The sequence below is a fragment of the Protopterus annectens genome, chromosome 8.part0 (assembly GCF_019279795.1).
Source record: "Protopterus annectens isolate FY-2018-M chromosome 8.part0, PAN1.0, whole genome shotgun sequence".
Taxonomy (NCBI): domain Eukaryota; kingdom Metazoa; phylum Chordata; order Ceratodontiformes; family Protopteridae; genus Protopterus; species Protopterus annectens.
This window is the reverse complement of record NC_056741.1, coordinates 336,914,622-336,938,195: the sequence shown is the minus strand read 5'-3', so window position 1 is coordinate 336,938,195 and position 23,574 is coordinate 336,914,622. Positions and strand designations below refer to the sequence as shown.

The following is a 23,574-nucleotide window of genomic DNA, read 5'->3' as shown; positions in this document are numbered from 1 at the left end:
ACAGACAGATCTATGTCACTGCTAAGACCATTTGCCAAATGTCTTCATAAGAATACTAAGACCTATGTATCAGTGGCAGCTTGTGACTTCAAATCACAGGGGGGCTGCAGGAGACAGATGAATGGTTGGGGTCAATGGGAAGGGGTGGTGACAAACTAGAAATGGGTGGACCTATGCTAAAAACCACAAAAACTGGGACTTTAATTAAATACGCTGCCCTAGGTGCCAAACTGTCGTTATGAGAGTCCAAACAAGACAACATGAAGTGTAGAAGAAAAAAAACTATTTCAATGCATTGGCTACATGACAGCTTACTTAATATCTAGATGGAAACAAAAAGGTTGTGAGGCATGAAAAAATAAATTACTTTTTAAATACATTACTGGAATGCCAGTCAAAATCAAGTATAAAAAACAAGCAACACTCAACTCAAATCACTTCTCCTTGCACTGCAGTTCTAATTATAAATTATATTCAGCTTTATAAAAGTACCAAGTAACATGTTGAAAGTAGTAATCTCTGTGATACCCCACCTGTAAAAATGTTTCTTATCCAAAAAAGACCTGCTGCCTGACAACAACTATCTACTTGTTTCATGGGGAAAACGTGATCAAAGTAAAAAATGAACAGCAAACAAGAAACAAGCTCAAGATAAATTGCTTAAAGGATTACTGCACAGGTTATGGACCACACATGATAGATTGGCATTTTATTTAGATTACTGGTAAAGCCTGCAAAGATGACTGCAAGTCTCCAACAAATGTAGTGAGCTTCTGAAAATACTGTAACCCTGTCCTTTATTACAAATAGTGTCAAATGCATTTCAGTACCTAAGGCTTATACATTATCTAGTTATGTAAATATTCTCTGCATGGCAACAACAAAAAGGCTTTCAGTGTTGGTAATTCTTTAACAGTATGCTTATTATAGCTTACTAGCATCTTACAATCTCAGACAAGCTTACGTGATGGTCATGAAAGCACTGCTACTTAAAACACAGAGCAACAGGCAGTGCAACAACATGCATTTTCTGAATAATAATAAGCATAAATCAACAGTATAAAATATGACAGAAAACCAGAACATTCTGCAAAATCAAGGACAGCTAAAATGCCACTGTAGTAATTGTGTCTACCTTGGATGGGGGGATAGTCTGCACACTTACACTGCATAACTGCTCCTTGCCTTGCTTGGACACATCCAGAGTCACTACATGGAGGAATGGGTTGCAAAAGGCATGTCACAATTTGAAATGTCTCTGGCTGACAGTGATGGCCCTGACACATTTGTCATACCTCTCAACCTCAGAGCAAGAAATCTGGACAAACCATAAACAGAAATAGGACAAAGGCCCAAAAATAAGGATAATTTTTAAATATTGCTGTTATAAACTTAGAAAGATAATAGAATAGTAGGTCTTGCATTATTATGAATGTTTTGAAGGGTATGAAATCTGAAACTCAAATATCTGTCATTATTTTATAACTTCAATCTTTAATGGTTTGCCACTAATTTGCCAGAAAACCACAATTTTATGAAAAATGGACCAACATTGTGATGCAAAAATATAAAATAGCCTCACAATACAGCTGGGAACCTGTCAAAGAAGGGACCCTTTTTAACATTAGAACTGTTAAGTTGATCAACTGACAAAATAAGAGAATCTACATGCATTTCTGAAATAAAAGTAATCTGTAATTCTGATCATTACAATTACTTCTTAATTGTAGACCCTCCACATTTTCTTCCAAAATTGCCGTTTTGCGGAGGGATTATTAGGGGAAGAGCAACATTTTGATCCAAAGTCGGGGACAGTTTAAAGGTTTGGATATATCTAATTCTATAAAGCAATTTCTTTTCATGTACCTATCAACCTCTTAAAGCAGGAAATCTGGACAAGGCCAAATATATTGGGGGAACATATAGACAGTACTAAAAATTGCTGTTGTATAAACTTAGTTGATACAATAACAGGTCTTGCTTTCGCATGCATTTTTCTGAAGGATATGAAATCTGAAACTCGATGTCTGTCATTATTTAGTGACTTCATTCCTAAATGATTTGTCAGAAAACCACACATTTTATGAGGAACAAACCAAAAATAAAAAGCAAAAATCTATTCATTCTGTGAAAGTCTGGACAGTTGAGAGGTATAGTTCAACTGGGGCTGTCTTTGAGTTTGCTGCCCTCCCCTCCTCACAAAATCATGGTTGAATGGGGCCTCCTCTCTGCAGCCATTCCAATGTCCCATTATTTGACTATTTCACCTCATTTACCATAAACACTGTAATGTGCATACTGCTTTACTTCCACGATGATTTGATTTCATTTAAAAGTTTTATTTTACATTTTACAGCACAAACACTAATAGACCACTGCTAAACAAAGCAATACAATCTCACAATGAAAATAGACTTAGCATTAAAACTTCTCTGCCCTTGAAACTCACATTCATTGAAACAGCATTGAAACCCATATTCAAAGAAAATACATCTGGCCAGTGACAGATAAAGATTAACTTTGGGCTGTTTTCATATCATAGGCCCCTTGCGCATGAAACATACCTGTGTTCTTTGATATACCTTTCTGAGTGAATAAAATTATATTCCTTGTATAATACAGTACAGTTGTTAGAGGGCATTTTAAATTTATTGTTTTAAACATTTTTCCAGTAAACAATTAAACAAAATGCATGCACCATTAATGACAGCACTTCCCAATTCGGAACATTCCCATCATAAAAGTCTACTCAGACTTCTACAGTCCACCAGTATCAGTAAATATGCACAATCTCTGCAGAAGTAAAAGTCATCTAAATAATTCCACATTAAAGAGATCTGTAACTAATGAAGAGGGTGCTGCTAGCAAACAACTTTATATTTCTTTGTTTCATCCAGAAATGAAGTGTCTGTTGCCCTTGAGGAATAAATTGCCCATGTTACATTAAAAAATGATTAGCTAGTAATATTGCAATAGGGAATAGATGGCATGGGAATGGATGGCAAACTGATAACAGGTTGATAGTTACTAGGTATCTCCATCAAAGAGGACATTCTCAGGACTGCAGCATCCACCCCCTTTAAAAGTACAACACAGTACAGTATCAGTGATGCATCTACATACTGTGGGAGTAGAACCCACAGCCTTCTGCATCAAAATTAAGTACATCATCTGCTGTGCTATTAACAATGCATGCAGACTCAACACAAGCAACAATAAACTTCTCTTCCCCTAAAGCTCTTAGCTCCTTGTAAAATCAACTCAACACTCAACTGTATCTCTCATCTTTGCAGCACATGAGCACAAGAAATCTGGAAAAAGCCAAAATTTATTGGGGTGGGACAAAAGCTCAAAAACCAGGGACACATTTTTAACATTGTGTATAACCTTGGAAAGTTGCTAGAATAAAATGCTATGCTACTACCATGCATATCATTGCCAAGTCTTGAACCCAGAATCCTGTGCACTACAGTCAGAGCAATATACCACTATGCCAAATCAACTGTTTCTTGAAAGACATGATGACTGAAACTTAAATAGCCATCATTTTGTGAATTTAGTTCTCACCATAGCTCTCAACCTCTTAGCATAAATCATCTGGAGAAAGCCAATAATGGGGGAATACATCCCCAAAGATTTATTTATTTATTTAAGTTCGATGACCGGGGAAGTCCACTGGGCCAAGAAGAGCCCATTTTCAGTGGAGCCCGGGGAGAAAAGCTCCACAATAATTGCAAGTTACAGTTCACATGTTATAAAAGGACATAGTTCATACAGCTAATTAAACATTTACAGATAAGCTCCATGATATTTGCAATTGGCTTGTCACAATGTTACAAAAATGAAAAGACATATTCAATACAGAAATTTCAACATTTACATAAAGTGAATATTTTTGTTATAAACTCAATTGTAGGTTTAACATTTCAAAATATATAGCTACTAGCCATTAGTAGGTTAGGAAAATATTATGCATGGAGGGGGTAATAGTAGATTTGAGATTGGAGAGTATAGTACAATAGATATTAGGAAGAAAATTAGTTTTTAGTAGGGGAGGGATTGTTTTGGGTGGGATGAAGTAATAGTAGAGGTAGTTGGATGAGTCAGTGCAAGGTGGAATGGGGGGGGGGTTTAAGTTGGAACATGGCATATTCAGTGAATTCAGTTCTCACCATAGCTCTCAACCTCTTAGAACAAAAAAATCTGCACAAAGCCAATAATGGAGAAATACAGCCCCCAAAATAGGGACATATTTCAAATATTGATCTTATAAACTTAGAAAATTGCTAGAATAAATGTTTTGTGTTACCATGTACTTTCTGAAGAATATGAAGATTGAAATTCAAATGTCTGATAATCCAGACAACCACAGATTTTATGAGGAACAGAACAAAAATATGAGGCAAAAATCTGAATGGTTTTCACAAGTGGTGGTGGGTAGGGAATTCAGGTTCTTGCTACCTGCACCCAAAGTTGAGTGTTTGAACCTGAGTTACTCTCTCTAGCCACCAGTCATAGTTTGCACACACTACCCAAAGATCTATTTGTCCCAAATCCATGTTTGCCAAGCTTTATTCAAAGCAAAAGCAGCCAGTAGTCCCATTTCCTCCATAACCCAGTTCCCCAAGCTCCTTTTCTCAGTGCCAGAATGCCAAGCACTCATGCATGCGCTGCCTCCATGCATTCCGAGCATGCACAGAGTGCAGACCTTGTAGTATGATCCCCTTCCAGTCTATGCGGTTGCAACCACATAGACTTCTGGGGCATCTGTAAGACTGCTGCCTTCTTCCAAATATGGACTGGTTAAACAGCAGTCCGGATTCGGGTTTCCACGCATGCATGCGTGAGTTCCAGGACTTTTATTATTTTGGTTTTCAGCTGGGGAGCTGCAGTCCTGCAGTCCAATAGCACAAGCCACCAGTGCTATGTATTGCTTACTGAATAATAGCTTGGTTTTAGAAGGGAGAAAACTCTACAATGCTCTACCATCCTTCATTAACAACATTGACAGAAGAGTGGAAGTCCATAAGTTAACCAAGGCAATATGTGTAGATTTTTCAAAGTCTCTGGCTTGGTTATCTATTCAAGATATTTACATGAACTATCATGACATGGTCTGAATTTATCAGTAAGCTGATTTTTAAAGTTATTTAAGCAACTGGTCATTTCATATTACTTTGGAACACTACCATACTATTTTAAACTGGTAATGTTTGGAGCACCACAGGGTTCTGTCTGCCTTTTTCATTAACTCCCCTAGAATTTTCATTTCTAAATATCATCAGCCATCAGTATCCCAGTCATATGCTTATCTGAATCTCAGGCAGTGCATCCTTACATAACTGCAAGAAACTAAGCAATGACTTGTCACTGCTGTTATGTCAATATTTACTAAATCTGGGACAAGTCAACCTAGGAAAGACAAATTCCATATTCTTCAGTATGACAAAAAGCCGCTGCATGGTTATAAGCAGCTAGACTAGATGGGAGTTATACTCAGGCATTTAGATTTACAAGTATCTGCAGTCTGGTTAGGGCTTCTCTATCACACATGTAGTACTAGATGCAATATATCAACCAGTCCTTCCATCTGTTACAGCAGTAAAAGTTTCACAAGTAGACAAATGTAGAACATATTCATAAAAGTATCGTAATCCTAACTCTTGAGTATATCTTACTTGCAGTGTACAAAACAGAATCTGCAGATTCCTGAATTATTCACAGAGAATAATACAACACTGCAACACTCTTCGCAACACAGGCTGGCTTCATACTGCTCTGATTGTGCTCTGATTTGCAAATTGATCATTCTGTATTTGTGCCAATCACTCCAAAGATCTGTGAAATTAGATCAGTAATTCACTACTGATTGCACAGCATGCATTGTATTATATGAGGTGCACTGACTATGCTCTAAAACTGTCAAAAAGATCAGCTTGTTATGCACCCCTCTGTCAGAAGGTTACTTCATAACAACTTTTAGCATGCATCATTGAAGTTACTATGTTATAGTCTCTCAAAAGAGCACATCTTAAAGCACTAACAGCTTTTACATTTGTAATATATTTCATTCTGCAACATAAAAACGTAAGGTGTGACAGAGTGAAGTGTCAAAAAACTTTTAAAGCTGTGAGTTGGTAATCTGTACACTTGGCTTCTGGCTCCTCTCTATGTGGTAACATTGAATATCTTACAATTTAAAAGCAGTAAATCAGTTTTTTCTGCTATGGGTTTCTTTTACTCTAAGTCATAGTACAACAGAACAACTGAAGTAACAGGTAATACAAAGAACTATGACTGGGTTTCTTCTAGCATAACTCATTAGTTATCTATTCTCAAAATTGATGCCACAATTCACTTCTCAAGCTTTGATCTCGGGATGAATTGCATAATATTCATTTCTCAAAGAGATAATAAGTGTATTATGACTAGAGACTCGATCATTATCTTCGGTATCATGTACTTTCAGTGCCTTTTCCTTCTTGGGCCCTAAAGTGCAGGCCTCTCTTCCAAGCAGGAATTACCCATTATTGACTACTTTTCTAGATAACCCAAGGCACTACTTAACACTGAAGCAGAATACAAATGTACTTTTGCTGGTAATTAAATAAGCAAATTTCTGCTGCAAAAAGATAGCTCTGTGTTTGGGGGGAGGTTTAGGCACTCTTGCATTGAATTTAACAGCATTATGTGTTTTATTGATTTTTTTTTTTTTGTTATATAATGCAAGTTACATTTTATATCATTTTACTGTATTGCATTGTTCTGACCTTGATGGCCCAGTTCACTTTGCTGTGTGGTTTTGTAATGTTTTCTTTTTTTTTTCTCTCTTTCTGTACTTTTCTTTTTTGTAGACATTCATGTAAATGTATTTACTGAAAATTTGCAATAAAGAGAATATTAAAAAAAAAAAAGATTAAAAATATAAATGAATAAACTATGCAATAAGTAAATAAACTGTACCTGTCACAAGAGGTTTTTTTTTTGTGTGTGTGTGTGTGTGTGTGTGTGTGTGTGTGTGTGTGTGTGTGTGTGTGTGTGTGTGGGAGCGTACATGTGTTTGTGCTTGTTTATTGGAAGGATGAGGACATTCACCTACAGTTCTAAATTCCACATTCACTGTCCTTAAAGGACAAAATAGGACCTGCAGAAGGTGGGCATATAGTAATATCATTGAGTCAGATTACTAATATCACAGGAGTTTCCATTTTTCCTTTTTGCAGATATGTTATCGAAGGAAATAATGCTGTTAAGGCCAAATCTGTCAGAGTTCCTGCCTTATGTCAGTGGGTGCAGCATTCAGCATCTGGTTTTTGTTTCATATTGTAACATTGTAACATTAGTCACTTACAGTGCTTGAGCAACAGGACCGTTTAGTGGTGATAAATGTTTCTGTGTGTATGTGTGCACGCGCGCACGTGTTGTGTGTTTGTGTGTGTGTGTGTGTGTGTGTGTGTGTGTGTGCATGTGTGTGCGTGTGTGTGTGTGTGTGTGTGTGTGTGTGTGTGTGTGTGTGTGTGTGTGTGTGTGTGTGTATGTGTGTATGTCTGCATGTGCATGGTGTGTGTGTGTGTGTGTGTGTGTGTGTGTGTGTGTGTGTGTGTGTGCATGTGCATGTTTTGTGTGTGTGCATGTGTCTGTATATTCATGTTGTGTGTCTGTATGTGCATGTTGTGTATGTGTGTCTGTCTGTATGTGCGTATCATGTGTGTGTGTGTGTGTGTGCGATTTTTGTGTGTGCGTGTCTGTATAATCATGTTGTGTGTCTGTATGTGCATGTTGTGTATGTGTGTCTGTCTGTATGTGTGTATCGTGTGTGTGTGTGTGTCTGTGTCTGTGTGTGTGCGTGTTTTGTGTGTGTGTGCGTATCTGTATATTCAAGTTGTTTGTCTGTATGTGCATGTTGTGTATATGTGTGTGTCTGTATGTGCATATTGTGTGTGTGTGTGTGTGTGTGTGTGTGTGTGTGTGTGTGTGTGTGTGTGTGTGTGTGTGTGTGTGTCTGTATGCGTGTTTTGTGTGTGTCCGCGTGTCTGTATGTTCATGTTGTGAGTGTCTGTATGTGCGTGTTTTGTGTGTGTGTGTGTGTGTGTGTGTGTGTGTGTGTGTGTGTGTGTGTGTGTGTGTGTGTGTATCAGAAGGATAAGCACTCAAGACAGAGAATATCTGGGTAAGCAGTGGTACATAAGCAGCATGCATGAACAGATACTTTAAGGGGTATACGGACGTTCTCCAGGCTCTGACAAAGGGTGTGAAGGTTGAACAATGAAAATAAAGCAGAAATAGTGTGCATGATTAGTATACGCTGTTATATGAGAACAAAAACTTAAAACTGTGAGCAGAACCAAACAAAAAAAATTCCAACCAGTTACCATTTGCCCAAAGCACAAAAGAAGGCAGTTTTGCTTCCACATGCTTTCCTGGCAAACTGTTATATTCCCTAGACTATTCCTCATGGCAGAATTTGCCTTTTGCTCCTAGAACTGAAAGACCCTGTTTCATTTTTATCTCTTGGATTTGATTCAGAGTCTGTTTTAAATCTTCCCGTAGCATTATTGGTACTGCCAGGCATTGTAGAGACATCTCAGCTCTTATAATCTTAAAATTATACAATGAAACAGTTAAGGCAAGTATCTCTTCTTGGAAAAGGCAGATGGATACATTTCATAAAGGTCTGTTAAGGACTGATTTCAGGAGGTTTGCTGTAATGGTAAACTGTCTCCAAGTACAAGCATAGAGGTAACAAACTATAAAGTTCAGAGGTTGTTGGTTTGATATTCTTTGTTACAGATGGTGTGATATAACTGATGGTGGGAAAAGCTGAGAAACTGACAGCAGTGAAAAATTATGTCCATGTGTGATAGTGCAAGAGCCACTGGTGAAAGGTGACTCACAAGTGTCTTAGTACCCTAATGTATTTAATGTTATTGAAGTGTAACAGCCCAATACACAAAATCAAGCATCTTCAATACACAATGCAAAACAATGAATGAACAGTTAAAGAGCAGGAGTATGTGCATTACAATGTATTTGAGCATTTGGAGCATACCTACCTGATAGTAATAATTTAACAACATTTCTCAATACAGTAAAGTATGCCATTAAAATGTAGTCAGATATTCTTTTATATGATTTACAATAAGTTAGGTATTCCTGTACTATGATCTATATAACAATAACAATTATTTTAAATGGGTAAGCTGAGTAGTCCATAGACTAATTTCACACACGATCCAGGTAAATACAACATCGACAGGTGATTTAGAGTAGCCAATCATCCAGCATGTGGAATGTGCAGGGCACCCCCATGCAAAAAAAAAAATATTATTTATTTATTTTTTTTTTATATTTTAAATTCACTCTTAAATGATTGCTCTTTTTTATTCTCTCTTTGAACATTTGATATTTCATAAGACAAATATAAATATTTGATATACATTGAAGTCAAGAATTTCAAAATGAAAATTAAAGCTAGATACAATTCTAACTCAAAAGCTATAGTATATTTAGCCATTTGTGAACCATGCTCAGTTTTTTTATATAGGAAAAACTGAGAGGAGATTTAATCAGAGAATTTATGAGCATGAATATGCTATTAAAAACAAAATCTTAATCACTAGCCTGTCATATTTATGAAAATGTCAGCCATTCATTCAAGTTCATGGCAATCGACCATGTGGAAATTAATGAAAGGACACCATGGGGTACCAGTTTAGAACTTAATTAAAATGGCAGATATTTTTATAAGCTGATAGATGGCCGGGCATAAATGATAGAGTTTCAATTGTCCCAGTTTTGAGATTAAAGGCACTTAAGAGAAGGAAGATAGAGAAGGAAAATTAATGCTGCTCCTTTCTAAGTGATTTTATAGTAGACATAGTTCATGAATGAACCAGAATATGGTGAGAAAAGTGTTTCACATTTTTTAACATATTTTAAGTAGTTGTAAATATTTTTGGTAAGACTGTAAGTGAATAATATGATGCAGTTGTTTTAATTCAATGCATTCATTTTGCATTTACCATGTAACACATATTTTATAGAACACATAGTAGATTTTATTCAGACATTTTAGGGTTTATGTTGCTTTAAGTGTTTCAGCCAATTAGAACTTGAGTGTGAATATTTCAGTGTTAGAAATGCACTTGAATGTTGTCTGATGAAGTTTACATTGATAAAAAAAAGCGGTAACCTGCTATCTGTTGTGTGCGACGTTGGTGGATTGTTTTGTCCTATTAAACAAAATTTTTTTCTACTTTGGTGAGCATTTCTGTATTTATTTGCTCCTAGGAATGATCACAGTGTGTTTGTCTTTCTGCAGTTTGTTTCATTTGGTTCTTTGCAGTTTTTATGGCTTCAGGCAGTGACCTTGATTCCATTCAGGAGCAAATGGTTGTTTCACCAAAATAGAAAGAGAACAGCATCGGCAATTTAACTGCCCTTATATTGCAGCTGAGTCAAAGGCTTGGCAACTTATATCACCGGATCGGCATTTCTGGGAATTCTGATGTTTGTGGAACTTTGAATGCACCTAGGGAAGGAATTCATCCTTCATGTGACTTTAATTCAACCCCTCTATGCCTAGCAGCAAGCCGTGCTGCAGACCATGTGAATGGCTTGCATCATGACACTTCTGGTTTGGAAGAAGCTGAACCACGAGTTGTGAGTACACGGAATGGCGAACATGTTGGTAATCGTATTTTAAGGAAGGAAATACCTCTTCTAAAAGAGTGGCTTGGGCCTGGACTTTCTTTTACGGCAGATTCAAGACAAAGCACACATCTTTGAATGGTAAGCTGGATGAATTTGAAGACAAACTTTTATGTTGTAAAAAGCTGCAGTTGGAAAATACCTACCTTAGAGAACGCATTAGACTAAAAATTGTCCCTAAGGGTTTAAGGGTATGGCATTTTCCTACAGGACTTAGTCATAATTCCGCTCTCCATCTTGAATTGTTGCAGTTATTTGATATGTTTGGGACTGAGTTACTGGACTTGCTAGTTAAGCACAATAACATTACAACAGACTCTTTATTTAAAGACTTGAATGGCTTAGATAAAGCTATTTGTGGGGATGCTCAGTATTTCACCATGAAGTTTGAGCACCTATGGATCTATAACAGCATAGACCAGTACATTAATAAACTAAATAAAATGAACAGAGACTTGAGTGACTATGCTAACAGTTCAGCTTACCCAAGACCTCCAGGCTCCTACAAAAAGGTCAAATATAATGGTGGCAATAAGAACATGTGTTCTAATACAGTCACAGAGTATGAGCTTGAAGAAGAGGTAGCTGAAATTACAAGTGAGCCAGCTTTGAACTATGAGAAAGATTATCCTGAACTTAGAAGAAGTGAGTGGCTTAGAAACAAAGGCAATTCTTATGGAAAGCAGCAGTTTCAGATGGGGTTTCCAGCAGCGGGGTTTCAAGGTGCAAGACCCAAAAACAAAAACTGGAGATCATAAATTCCAGTTTTTTTGGATGTCACAAGTTCAAACAATTCCTGTATGAGTCAAGAACATTTAGAATGTGAAGTTTCTGCAGAAACTGAAAGTTTAAATAATGAAACTTCTAAGTTTTTGATCAATCAAATAATGGTGTGAATGAAAATGTGACTGACATTGTTTTATCCAGCATGAACTTAAACAGCGAAGGTGAGATAAGTTACAACCAGTAGAAAGACTTTGCAGTGTATAATTACTCTATTTTAGGTATTCATGAACATATAGTGGATTTGTTATCGAAAGGCATGACATTTGTACCCTCTAAAGGGTTTAATAATATTGACACCATGATTGACCTTAAAGAAAATTAAACTTAGCTTTATTGCATGGGAATCATGGACAGAATAATAGTCATAACCTATATTCTATCAGCTCTACTTATAACCCTCTTTTGCACCCAAAGCTTGTAATTTATGAGAAATTGTGTGAACTGGATCTTCACAATTTATATAAACATAAAAATAAGGTTGACAGTATGAATTTGAGTGAGGACGAGTCAAACATTTTGAGGTACTTACAAAACAGGAATGTTAGAATTAAGAAACCAGATAAGGGGGGTGGGGTGGTTGTCATGGATATTGATATGTACAATAATAAAATGCAAGCTATTTTAGAAATGGACAGTTATAAGGAAGTCTCCGTTAACGAGTTGAACGGGACTTATAAGAAAATATATTGTCAATTGACTGATATTTTTTGGGAAAAAAGAATAGACATCAACCTTTACAACTACCTAAACATCATAACCCCTAGAATTCCCGTGTTCTTTGGCATTCCTAAAATCCACAAGGGGCTTTGTGATCCCCCATGAGGCCTCTTGTGGATGGTAGAAATTCTATAATATCTCCATGTGCCCAGTACCTAGATTATGACCTCAAGACAATATTAAAGAAGGAGAGGCAAATCTGCAAGGATTCCTGGACATTTTTAGAGCATATCAATAAAATAGAATATAATGTGAATGACATATTGGTCACTGTTGATGCTAGGGACCTGTATACAGTAATTCCACGAGATATTGGTTTACATTGGGTTAATGAACTATTGTTAGAACATATAGTAGACCACAACAAAATAAACCTTATAATGGAACTTTTGGAGGTAGTATTAACAAACAATGTTATATCATTTGATAATAAATATTACCTACAGTTAATTGGAGTAGCCATGGGATCGGCTTGTGGGGGAGCATATGCCAATAGTGTCATGGCATACTGGGAAAGGAAGTATGTCTTTCAATCTATCATACCCATATAAAAGTTTATTACAGGTTACAGGATGACATCAGCATTATTTGGAAAGGATCCTTAAAAGTTTTGGAAGAATTTTTAGAATATATTAACACTACAACTATGTTCTTGCATTTTACTTGGGTAGTAAATAAGGGCCACATGGACTATTTAGATGTGCATTTGTTTAAAGATGAGAATTATGAACCATATGCAACAACAATTTATAGAAAGAAAACCTATTCAAGCTCATCCTTACACTACAGCAACACACACCCGGAACATCAAAAAAGGTCAGTTGTAAAGGGGCAATTGGTGAGAGCTGCTCATATGGTGTCTAGACAGGAAGATTTCTTAAATGAATGTTCCAATTTGAGATCCATGTTTATAAAAAGGGCTTACCCAGTAGATTTAGTCAATAATTTAATAGAAGAGGTCATTAGAAAAAGAGAAAATGGACACTTTAGGCCCAGTATTAACAGAAAGAAAGGACCAAGTGAATTACCATCTTTTAGGGAGGGAATTGCACAACAACTGAATGGATCTTCTGTTAGTGTTCCACCTTTTGATAACACAACAGCAGAGGCTGAAATTGGTTTCACAAGGTCTATGACCATTATTTTCACTCATGATTTCCACACTTTAAGATTTTTTTTAATAAAAACTGGAAACTTTTGAGCGAAGACTTTAACATCAGAACTCATTTAGATGACAAACCTGTCATTACCTATAGGTGAGGTAGGAACATGAAAGACTTATTGAGAACTAGTCAAGTCCCTTGCTCACAGGTACATTTTGGAATTTATAAGTGTGGAACATGTAAATGGTGCCATAAGGTCAGAACAGGAGATGAATTTGAAGTCAAGAATTTCAAAGTGAAAGTTAAAGCTAGATATAATTGTAACTCAAAAGCTATAGTATATCTAGCTATTTGTGAATCATGCTCGGTTTTTGATATAGGAAAAGCTGAGAGGAGATTTAATCATAGAATTTATGAGCATGAATATGCTATTAAAAAACAAAATCTTAATAATGCCCTAGCCTGTCATATTTGTGAAAATGTTAGCCACTCATTCAAGTTCATGGCAATTGACCATGTAGAAATTAATGAAAGGACATCATGGGGTATGTGTTTAAAACTTAAAGAATTAAAATGGCAGATATTTTTACAAGCTGATAGATGGCCGGGCATAAATGATAGAGTTTCAATTGTCCCAGTTTTGAAATTAAAGGCACTTGAGAGAAGGAAGATAGAGAAGGAAAATGAACGCTGCTCCTTTCTAAGTGAGTTTATAGTAGACATAGTTCATGAATGAACCAGAATATGGTGAGAAAAGCGTTTCACATTTTTTAACATATTTTAAGTAGTTATATATATTTTTGGTAAGATTGTAAGTGAATAATGTGATGCAGTTGTTTTAATTCAATGCATTAATTTTGTATTTACCATGTAACACATATTTTATAGAACACATAGTAGATTTTATTCAGGCATTTAGCGATTTATGTTGCTTTAAGTGTTTCAGACAAGTAGAACTTGAGTGTGAGTATTTAAATGTTAGAAATGCACTTGAATGTTGTCTGATGAAGTTTACATTGATAAACGAAACCGGTAACCTGCTATCTGTTGTGTGCGACGTTGGTGGATTGTTTTGTCCTATTAAACAACATTTCTTCTACTTTGGCGAGTATTTCTGGATTTATTTGGCCCTAGGAATGAAGGAAAGTCTGTTTGTCTTTCTGCAGTTTGTTTCAGTTGGTGCTTTACAAATATATATATATGTTTGTGTGTGTGTGGATCTACTGCAAGTATTCACATGACAATAAGTCATGACACACTTACTTACTACCGCTTGCTGTAAATGTCAAATGCCCTAACTTCCACATGCCCATTCCTACTTAATTACCTAGCCCTCCTACCACCCAACATAGCCTTGCCATTGTCCTATCTCTGACCCAAAACTTCCACATGATCCCTAACCCTAACCTAAATCCCTGCTGTCTAACCATAACCCTAAAGCTCCCTTCCCATTTCTGAAGCCTAAAGTTGCCAATCATTCTCTAATCCTAAAATTCTTCTTCCACCCCCAAACCTAAATTCTCACAATCACTAAAACCATCTACAGTCCCACCCCTCTCACTCCCTCCACATAGCCACTGTACTTAGATCACTCAAACTTAAGTAATGTGTTCAGCCAAGGTGTGGGAGGTCCACTCCCACAGCACACATGTTGCACCCTTCCTAAGTGAGAGTATGAGCTTCAGCCAATGCACCCTACAAGATGTTCAAGTCCCTGGCTACTCAGTGCTGGTTTTCAAGCAACTGGGACTTGGGCATTTATAGCAGACTGTATATAAAATGACCAGTCTAGAACTCCAAACCTGATTTGGAAAACTAAAGCAATAATGCAGCTATTTCTGTAAAGTACCCTCTGAAAAAAGAATATCTTCCTCAAAAAAAATACTGTAGTAACATATCACTATGCCATTCTCAGAGAACCCACACAGAATAAACTACCACCACCTTGAAAAGCCATTTAACAGAGATAAGCTACCAAGCACAGAAATATCTTCATCCAGAAATGCAGTATATCAAATAAACAAAAAACAAACAGCAGAAATGCACACCAAATGCAATACTTTATAGGATCATAGGAGGTTACTAGGCTATTGGCCCTGAGGACCTTATAAGCCTAACCAAGAGTTTAGCCCATGTTTAGACAAGTCAACACCCAAAGACCCTGTCCATCAGGGACACAGGTGGAATCCCAGGGGTATATTTTCTGTTTCCCATCCAGTTATCCAGGTTCCTCTTAAAAAGGGATAATGAGGTACTCTGCTTGATATGGAGAGGGAGTCTATTCCACAGATGGGGGAGTCTCTGGGACACAAATCTGTCCCACCAACAAGTCCTATTGTTATCACACACCAAGTTGAGGTTGCGCCTATGGGTTGCTCGAGTGGAGCTTGACTTGCAGATATGCAGCAGTCCCATCAATGCAGGGTCTGAGATTGCTTTATATGCCAAATGGAGGTCACCCCTGAGGAGTCTGTATGAAACTGAGTACAGGGATAGGGATTTTAGCCTACCTGTGTAGGCTAGATGTTTGAGGCCCTGGATTCTCCTGGTGAGGAACCTTTGTGGCCTTTCCAGCTGCTGTTTGTGCTTTGCAAGGTACATTCTGAAGGGGGCATTGTACTCAATAATTGGCCTCATAAGGGAAGAATACAGGGATGTTATGACCTCTTTGTCCCTGGATGTGATACCCTTACTTATGAGGTGGGCCATGTAGAAATCTTTCCATACAATGAAGCAACATGGTGGTCAAAAGTCAGGTTGCTATCAATCTGGATGCCCAAATCCCTCACTACTGATTGTGTACTTAAGACATTGTTATTAATGTGATAATATGCGGGGATGTCATTCTCCCCAAAGGAGATGATGATGCATTTTTTTGGCATTCAGCTTGAGGCCATGTTTCTGGCATCAGTCATTTATTTGAGTGAGACCCTCTTAGAGGACATCCACATCACTTGGGAAATTGATGACTGTACCCAGTTTGCAGTCATCTCCAAACTTGGTCAGCCATAGTCCACTGATTTTGGCCTGCATCTCAGAGAAGTATATCCTGAATAACAGAGGCCCCAAGACAGATCCCCTGGGTATGCCACTCATTACGGGTCAACTGCTTGAGGTGGCTTCCCCTATTTGTAGCCTGAGTGAGGAATAGTGTCAAAAGCTTTGGCCAGGTCAAGGTAGTGGTGTGCACTCTCTTCCCCTCATCCATGGCTTTGGTGACTGTCTCAAAGAAGTCGACCAGATTTAACAGACATGACCTCCCCTTGACAAAGCCAAACTGTGTGGGGTCGAGTGTTTGGAGGTTGCTAATGCCCCTGTTAATGAGGTATACGATAATCTATTCTATGGCCTTGCAGATCAGGCTAGTTAGGCTGATGGGTCTATAATTTCCCAGATCGGTGTAAATCTTTGTGTAAAGTGATAACAGTGGCTGTCCTCTACTCGGCTGGGACAAAGCCAATACTCAGGCTTTGGTCGAATAGGGTGCCTAATGGTGCTGCAAGTTCATGCCTGAGTTCATGTAGGATGCAGCCTGGGATGTTATTGGGTCCCATGGAGACTGTATGTTTTGCCTTTGAGAGGGCAGTGATGACCTGTTCCTTAGAGATAAGTGGTGCGGGGCAGGTACTGGGGATGTCCTGATTTACTGATGTGGGGAAAGAGAGGAGACATTTTTGTGGAAACTTTCAGCCAGTAGATTGGCTATATCTACAGCATTTGTGTATGTGGTATCCTTGACCACCAGTTCTGAACAGATCTGGGTGCTTCCTTTGAGATTTTGGACATATGTGAAGAAGGCCTTATGATTGTCTCTAGTAGATGTGGCCAATTTGGACTCAAAGTTGGCTTTAGAGGATTTCACTAGTGCTCTTATTTGCTTGTTAAGGGTAAGGAGAGATTTCTTCCAATTGGGCCCTTACTCCTTCTTGGTCCTGGATAATAATTTTTTCCTTTTGGTATATAGTTTATATATTGCAGATGCCCACCAGACAGGTTTACTCTTCCTTGCAGAGGATGATTTTGTCCTTTCAGGTATTCCTGATTCAATGCATCTATATAAATGCTCTTATAGTACTTTGGTGTAAATTTGGATATTGGTGGCAGTTCCAACAATGGGGGAGGGGGCAGTGAAGCTATTAATCCCATCCCTCAGAAGGTTGTAATCAGCTTTGGAGAAGTTTTTTTGTTTGACCCTAGCTAGAGGGGGGTAAGGGGAGATGATGACTTCAAAAGTGACTGCTTTATGGTCGGATCTTACCAGGGAGGATGATACTGCAGGGGTGCTGCAGTGGGTATTCATGCTGGTTAATACGAAGTCCAAGATATTATCACCTCTCGTGGAGGTATCAACTGGCTGTTCCAAGGCATTTGCATTGATAAAATCGAGGAATTTCTGGGCATTTGTATTCTGGCATGAGTAGTTTGTCCAATCTATGGCTGGGTAATTAAAATCACCCAGGATCAGGGTAAAGGACTGAATCTTGATAGATTTGAAGAGGTCCAGATATGTGAAGTGGGCATCTTGAGTCAAATTTGGGGGCCTGTAGCTAAATTTGAACAGGGGTCTTGTCAATGGTTAACTGCACCTGGAGTGTCTCCTGTGCATTATACTGTTTGCTTTACTAAGTCTTTGTTAAAAAAGAAATAAAAGGAAACAAAAATCAAGACTCTGACACAATGCAAATGCAATTTACAGCAATAAACACACTAAAAACTAAATTTTAAGTACATTGCCTGAGCAGGAATAGTAAAATTCACCAGAAAAGGCAGAAATTAACCTAATGATAAAAGTGAAGACATAAACCACAAAGTCAGGAAATGAAACAGTAAGGAACAGGACTTGACTAAAGTATACAAAGAAGACTGGCAGCCCTCTATAGCATGAGAAATTGCTAAGTCACTCACATTAATCTAGGATATATATTTAAACATGCTGTAAAGTAAAGTAGAACACTGCAAACATAAATGCATTTTAAAATAGTAATAAACCACATATACAGACTACCACAGAAACCCTGATAAATAAAGGCAACAAGCCCAACAGGGTGGCCATTACATGGAATTATACAATAATTGCTCATTGTTATTAAAAAATGAGCACATTGATTGGACAGTCCAACCAGTAGGCTCTGTCTAAATCAAGCCTATACCAACAGAAGAAAGTCCGGCCACTGAAGTACCATTGAGCAACCAGACTTTCTACTGGCATATGCTTTAGGAAAGCAAAATACAAACAATCATGTATGTTCGGCAAAACTAAAGAAACAGACACATTCCTAATTTTCCTTGTATTTCTGTGCTGTTCATCATAAAATCCTGATTTTTTTTAAACTTTTTTTCTCCGTTGCTTCTCCTGCACTGCACTGATATACTGCTCAAGCATGGGAACACAGGTCCCAAAAGTATGAACAGTACATCAGCCTACAGAACACAATGTGGAAGAAGAGTCATTATACAAATATATTATTTAAGAAAGGTAAGCAATTTCTTTCTTACATAATGTAATTGTACAGTAGCAATAACCACTCCTGTTTGTGGGTATATCAGCATTTACCCACAGTTGGTTGGCTTTGTTTAATCACTCAGGCTATGCCCTCATGATCAAACTACACCACCCATGGGTAAATCCTGATATACCCATGCACAGTTATGGATTATTGATTAATTATACAATGACCCCCCATTAATATTCCAAAATGTGCACGCTGATTGGTCAGCATGCACGTTGTAAATCAAAGACTTATACTAATGGAAAAAGGTCCAGTCACCCAGACTTTTTCCATTAGTATAAGTCTTTTTTTTTTTTTTACATGTACAACAACAGAGAACGCAAGATCTCCGTTGCTTTTTAGAAACTGTCTCGCTATGTTAAAGGAGTTTAACATAGCGAAACAGCTTTAAAAAAAGCAATGGAGATTCTCCGTTGCTTTTTTTAAAGCTATCTCACTATGTTAAACTCCTTTAACATAGCGAGACACTTTGTAAAAAGCAACAAAGATCTTGCTCTCTCCATTGCTTTTGCCCACAGCTCTGATGTACTGCGTAGGCATACGCATGCGCAGTACATCAGAACTGCTGCAGAATACCAGACAGCTGGGGAAGGGCAGCACAGAGGCATTATACAATGCCATTATTTAAGAAAAGTAAGTATTTTTTTTTCTTAAATAATGTCATTGTATAATAGCAATAACCCACTTCTGGGTGTGGGTAATGCTGGATTTACCCACGGTTGTCTTTGTTTGGCCACTCAGGCTTCACCCTCGTGACCAAACCACATCAACCATGGATAAATCCAGCATTACCCACACCCAGGCATGGGTTATTGCTTAAATAATGGACTGACCGGGAGTGTTGTGTGATCTAACACCATAAGCAAAGGACTGCCACACAACTGAAAGATCTGTTATTTCCCTATAGTTCTCACCCTAGCATTAATAGACTTAGAAATGGCCTCTGTGTTAGTAATTGTTGATACTGTGTTGTATATTTCAGTTTTGCATGTATGCGTACAAGGGTGTTTTGGTATATTTGAATTGTTTTGATAAAAACAAAATTCTTTGTGTCTGGTGGTAATGTTTTGTTATTCCAATGAATTTATATCATTTCTGACATACAGTCACACACACACACACACACACACACACACACACACACACACACACACACACTTTGTTGAAATAAACTTATAGCCCTATGCCTTAAGGAGTAGTCGCAATACAGTGGTGCTGCATCATTCTACTACTATGCCAAAAAGAGGTCTGACACTACAAAATGGAAATAAGAAACATACATGCTGACATAGTTTCCCTTCTTGACATGAGCCACTTAGAAAAACAAGGTGTTGTGCCCCACTGTTCTTGTGCAGGTCTAAGGCAGAAAAGTAATCCAAAACCTCATTATACAAAAAAAGAGGACAAATGAAAAAAATAAATAGCCTATCTGTAATAATTTTAAAGCCATTTGCTTCAGTTGTTCTTGGAATAATGGGTAAGCTACAAGGCCTCTGATTATTTCTCAAAACAAGAAGATTAATACTCAGCACCTACCATACCTAGTTCCATGAAGGAAGGTGCCTGGGACATACAGGATTTTTATTTAGCATTAGCCTGCTGAATGAGGCCATCCTGGAGAAGGTGGAGCCAGAGCTGGCATTATCACATTCACCGATGGGAATACCAGAACCTCCTTTTTAACTCTATCCCATCACAACTGTTTGCACAACTGTTAGACTAGATTGGCATTGGCAATGGGTGTGACTCAAGGAGGTTGTCCATCTCAGACCCATAAAGTGGACACAGCACCTCTCATCACCCTGCAATCTCACTGAGTCATGACTTCCACCCGGGTTTAAAGAGAGATCCTTAAGCATGTTTCCTCCCTTTAGAATAGGAATGTCCATTCTCCCTTCCTGCACATAAAGTACTCAAACCATTAATCAAATGCAGGTAACCTGACCTATTGTCAGGGTTGTGTCTCTATGACACCAGAGTAAGCTATGTGTGTAAATTGTCATGAAGCATCATCTTTGTATATTACTTATCATGAATACTATGTTGTAATTCCTTCTCATTTTTTTTATTTACCAAACTAATGTGTAATGTATTTGATTGCAGAATTGTCCACTTTTCTATGCTATTCTTTTTATTTATTATTTATTTGACATTTGTTTACCGGGGTGGTCTAACTGGGTCTACAGAACCTATTTTCAGCAGAGGCCCAGGGAGAAAAGCTCCACATACAGTACAATACAAATACAGTATAATCCAATACAATAAAAATTATACTAGCTATATTATACAAAAAATAAGTTGAAAGAACAAACTGCTACAAGATGCTGCAATATATTACTACACATCTAGGCAATTATGTGCAGTTCTATACAGTTAAAACTATGATACACATTTCTGTAAATGTACTGCTTCTTCAAGTCATAAAAGTGTTTGTTGTATTAGCCTACTTTCCCAATTAACAAATGCATAAATTTTCCAAAGACATGCGTCTGGGGCATTTCTCCCTGGGCCTCCGCTGAAAATGGGCTCTGTCCCAGTCAGACTTTCCTGGTAATCCAATATTAAATAAATAATCAAACAATCAAATGCACATTAAATAATTAAATAAAACTGCACAAGTCTCTTTTTCATGCAGATAACTATCAAATTTAGTCCTCTACTAATGGATACTCTAGATATGCAAATGTTAGAGCTGGTATAAGTGAAATATTTATGTTGGTAATATTACTTTAGCCACAAAGTAGTATCAGCTGCATGTTAAAGTGGCTTTTGTGACTGTATGATATTCAGAACTAAAGAACACCATTATTTAAATGTTCTTTTTTTTTTATTTTGCTCATACCTTTAAGCTGACTATATAGAGAATTATAATTGTGTTTCGGATCATAACCAAGCTGTTTTATGTTTGAAAAATGGGAATCAAGGATCACCTTTTGAGTAAAGTAAAATGATATACTAACAGAATAATATACCATTATAGTTATAAGGAAAAAAGGAAGGGCACAGTCCTTAATGTAGGAAGATGTTAACATCTCCACTCCAACAACCCTTCCTTCCCCCACAAGATAAAGCTTAATACTTAGTACTTAATACTGCACCGTTATGACTTTGATACTGCTTTACCGTTATGATTTTGATACTACTTTACCGTTATGATTTTGATACTGCTTTACCGTTATGATTTTGATACTACTTTACTGTTATGATTTTGATACTGCTTTACCGTTATGATTTTGATACTACTTTACCGTTATGATTTTGATACTGCTTTACCGTTATGATTTTGATACTACTTTACCGTTATGATTTTGATACTGCTTTACCGTTATGATTTTGATACTACTTTACCGTTATGATTTTGATACTGCTTTACCGTTATGATTTTGATACTGCTTTACCATTATGATTTTGATACTACTTTACCGTTATGACTTTGATACTGCTTTACCGTTATGATTTTGATACTACTTTACCTACTGGTATATAACATATTGATAGGTGTGGAGGCAAAAAAAGATCAAAATCTCCTGCAAAAAAATGTCATTCAGGTCATAAGCACATTCTGGTTTTAGCAGAATGCTTGCTCATTAATTAAACATGTGCCTGTTCGTGAGTGTCATTGTGTATTTAAAAGGTATCCACATGAGTTTTTCAAAATATGAATGTATTTTGGGTGATTCAATTTAGGCAAGGCAAGAAGGGAAATTACACCCATACTGAGTAGCATATTCTGATATGCAGACAGGAGTCAAGTTTTATGACAACTGTACAAATTTGCTGTACTAAAGTGAATCATGTCCTACTTCAAAGTTATTAAAATGCCATGACATCAGACCTGGGGAAAGCCTAATTCTATATTTTATTTTAGATTTTAGGCACTTATTAACGCATACAGTTTAACGTTTTATAAATTGTTTAATTTACTTTTTTCAGTAATGAAGAAGGGTAAATATAATTGCAGTTACTAACAATACATGTGACAAGAACATGAACATGTTCAGAGCACATGTATTGCCTTAGATCCACATTCTGCCTAGACAAAACACATTAAAGGAACACGAACACTTCCTGTCTATTTTGAGCATCAAGATTTCCCTAGTTTTTTGTTTTGTGACTGCTTGTGTTCAAAACACAGTTGACACAGTTAGATGTTTGATTTAAACTTTTTCTTCTTGATAAAAAGTTAACTGCTTACGTTCAGGTTTTACCTCATTATGTGATTATTTTTGTCAAATACTCAAACTAGCTTCATGTTTCTTGAAAATATTAGGAAGTATAAACCAGTCATTAGGTTGCCTGAAACACACATTTACTAAACATTGTCTATTAATTTTAAAGAAGAAAATAAATATTAATTGCAATGTTTCAGAATACAATATTAGGAGATAAAGAATGATAAATATGTTTATTAAAACACAGGACAATGGTCCCATTCATTAGTCAATCTTTGAAGGCTATCTTAAAAGAAGATTGCTGTCACATCTTTGCATTGTCAGTAGAAATCTTCACAGAAAATCATTGTCAGAGTAAAGGCTCCTAAAGAAAAGGTATGGCTTCCACAGTTAACAGCTTGTAATAAGACATTATATATAGTATATATTGATATACAGTAATACAAGTAATATGGTTGTCAGTGGTGGTTTATTATTTCTCATGAGAAAGATTTTTGAATTGGTGCACCATCATCTCCTAATTAATAAACTCAAATCTCAATTTTAGTGAGGGGATTGTGAAATGGGTTCCTAACT

General features: G+C 37.0%; 1 protein-coding gene across 1 annotated transcript in view; it reads left to right on the top strand.

Moving 5' to 3' along the window:
• Positions 1-23,574, top strand: part of LOC122808226 (multiple epidermal growth factor-like domains protein 10) — a 693,858-nt gene that overhangs the window by 67,432 nt on the left and 602,852 nt on the right. The window lies entirely within an intron of this gene.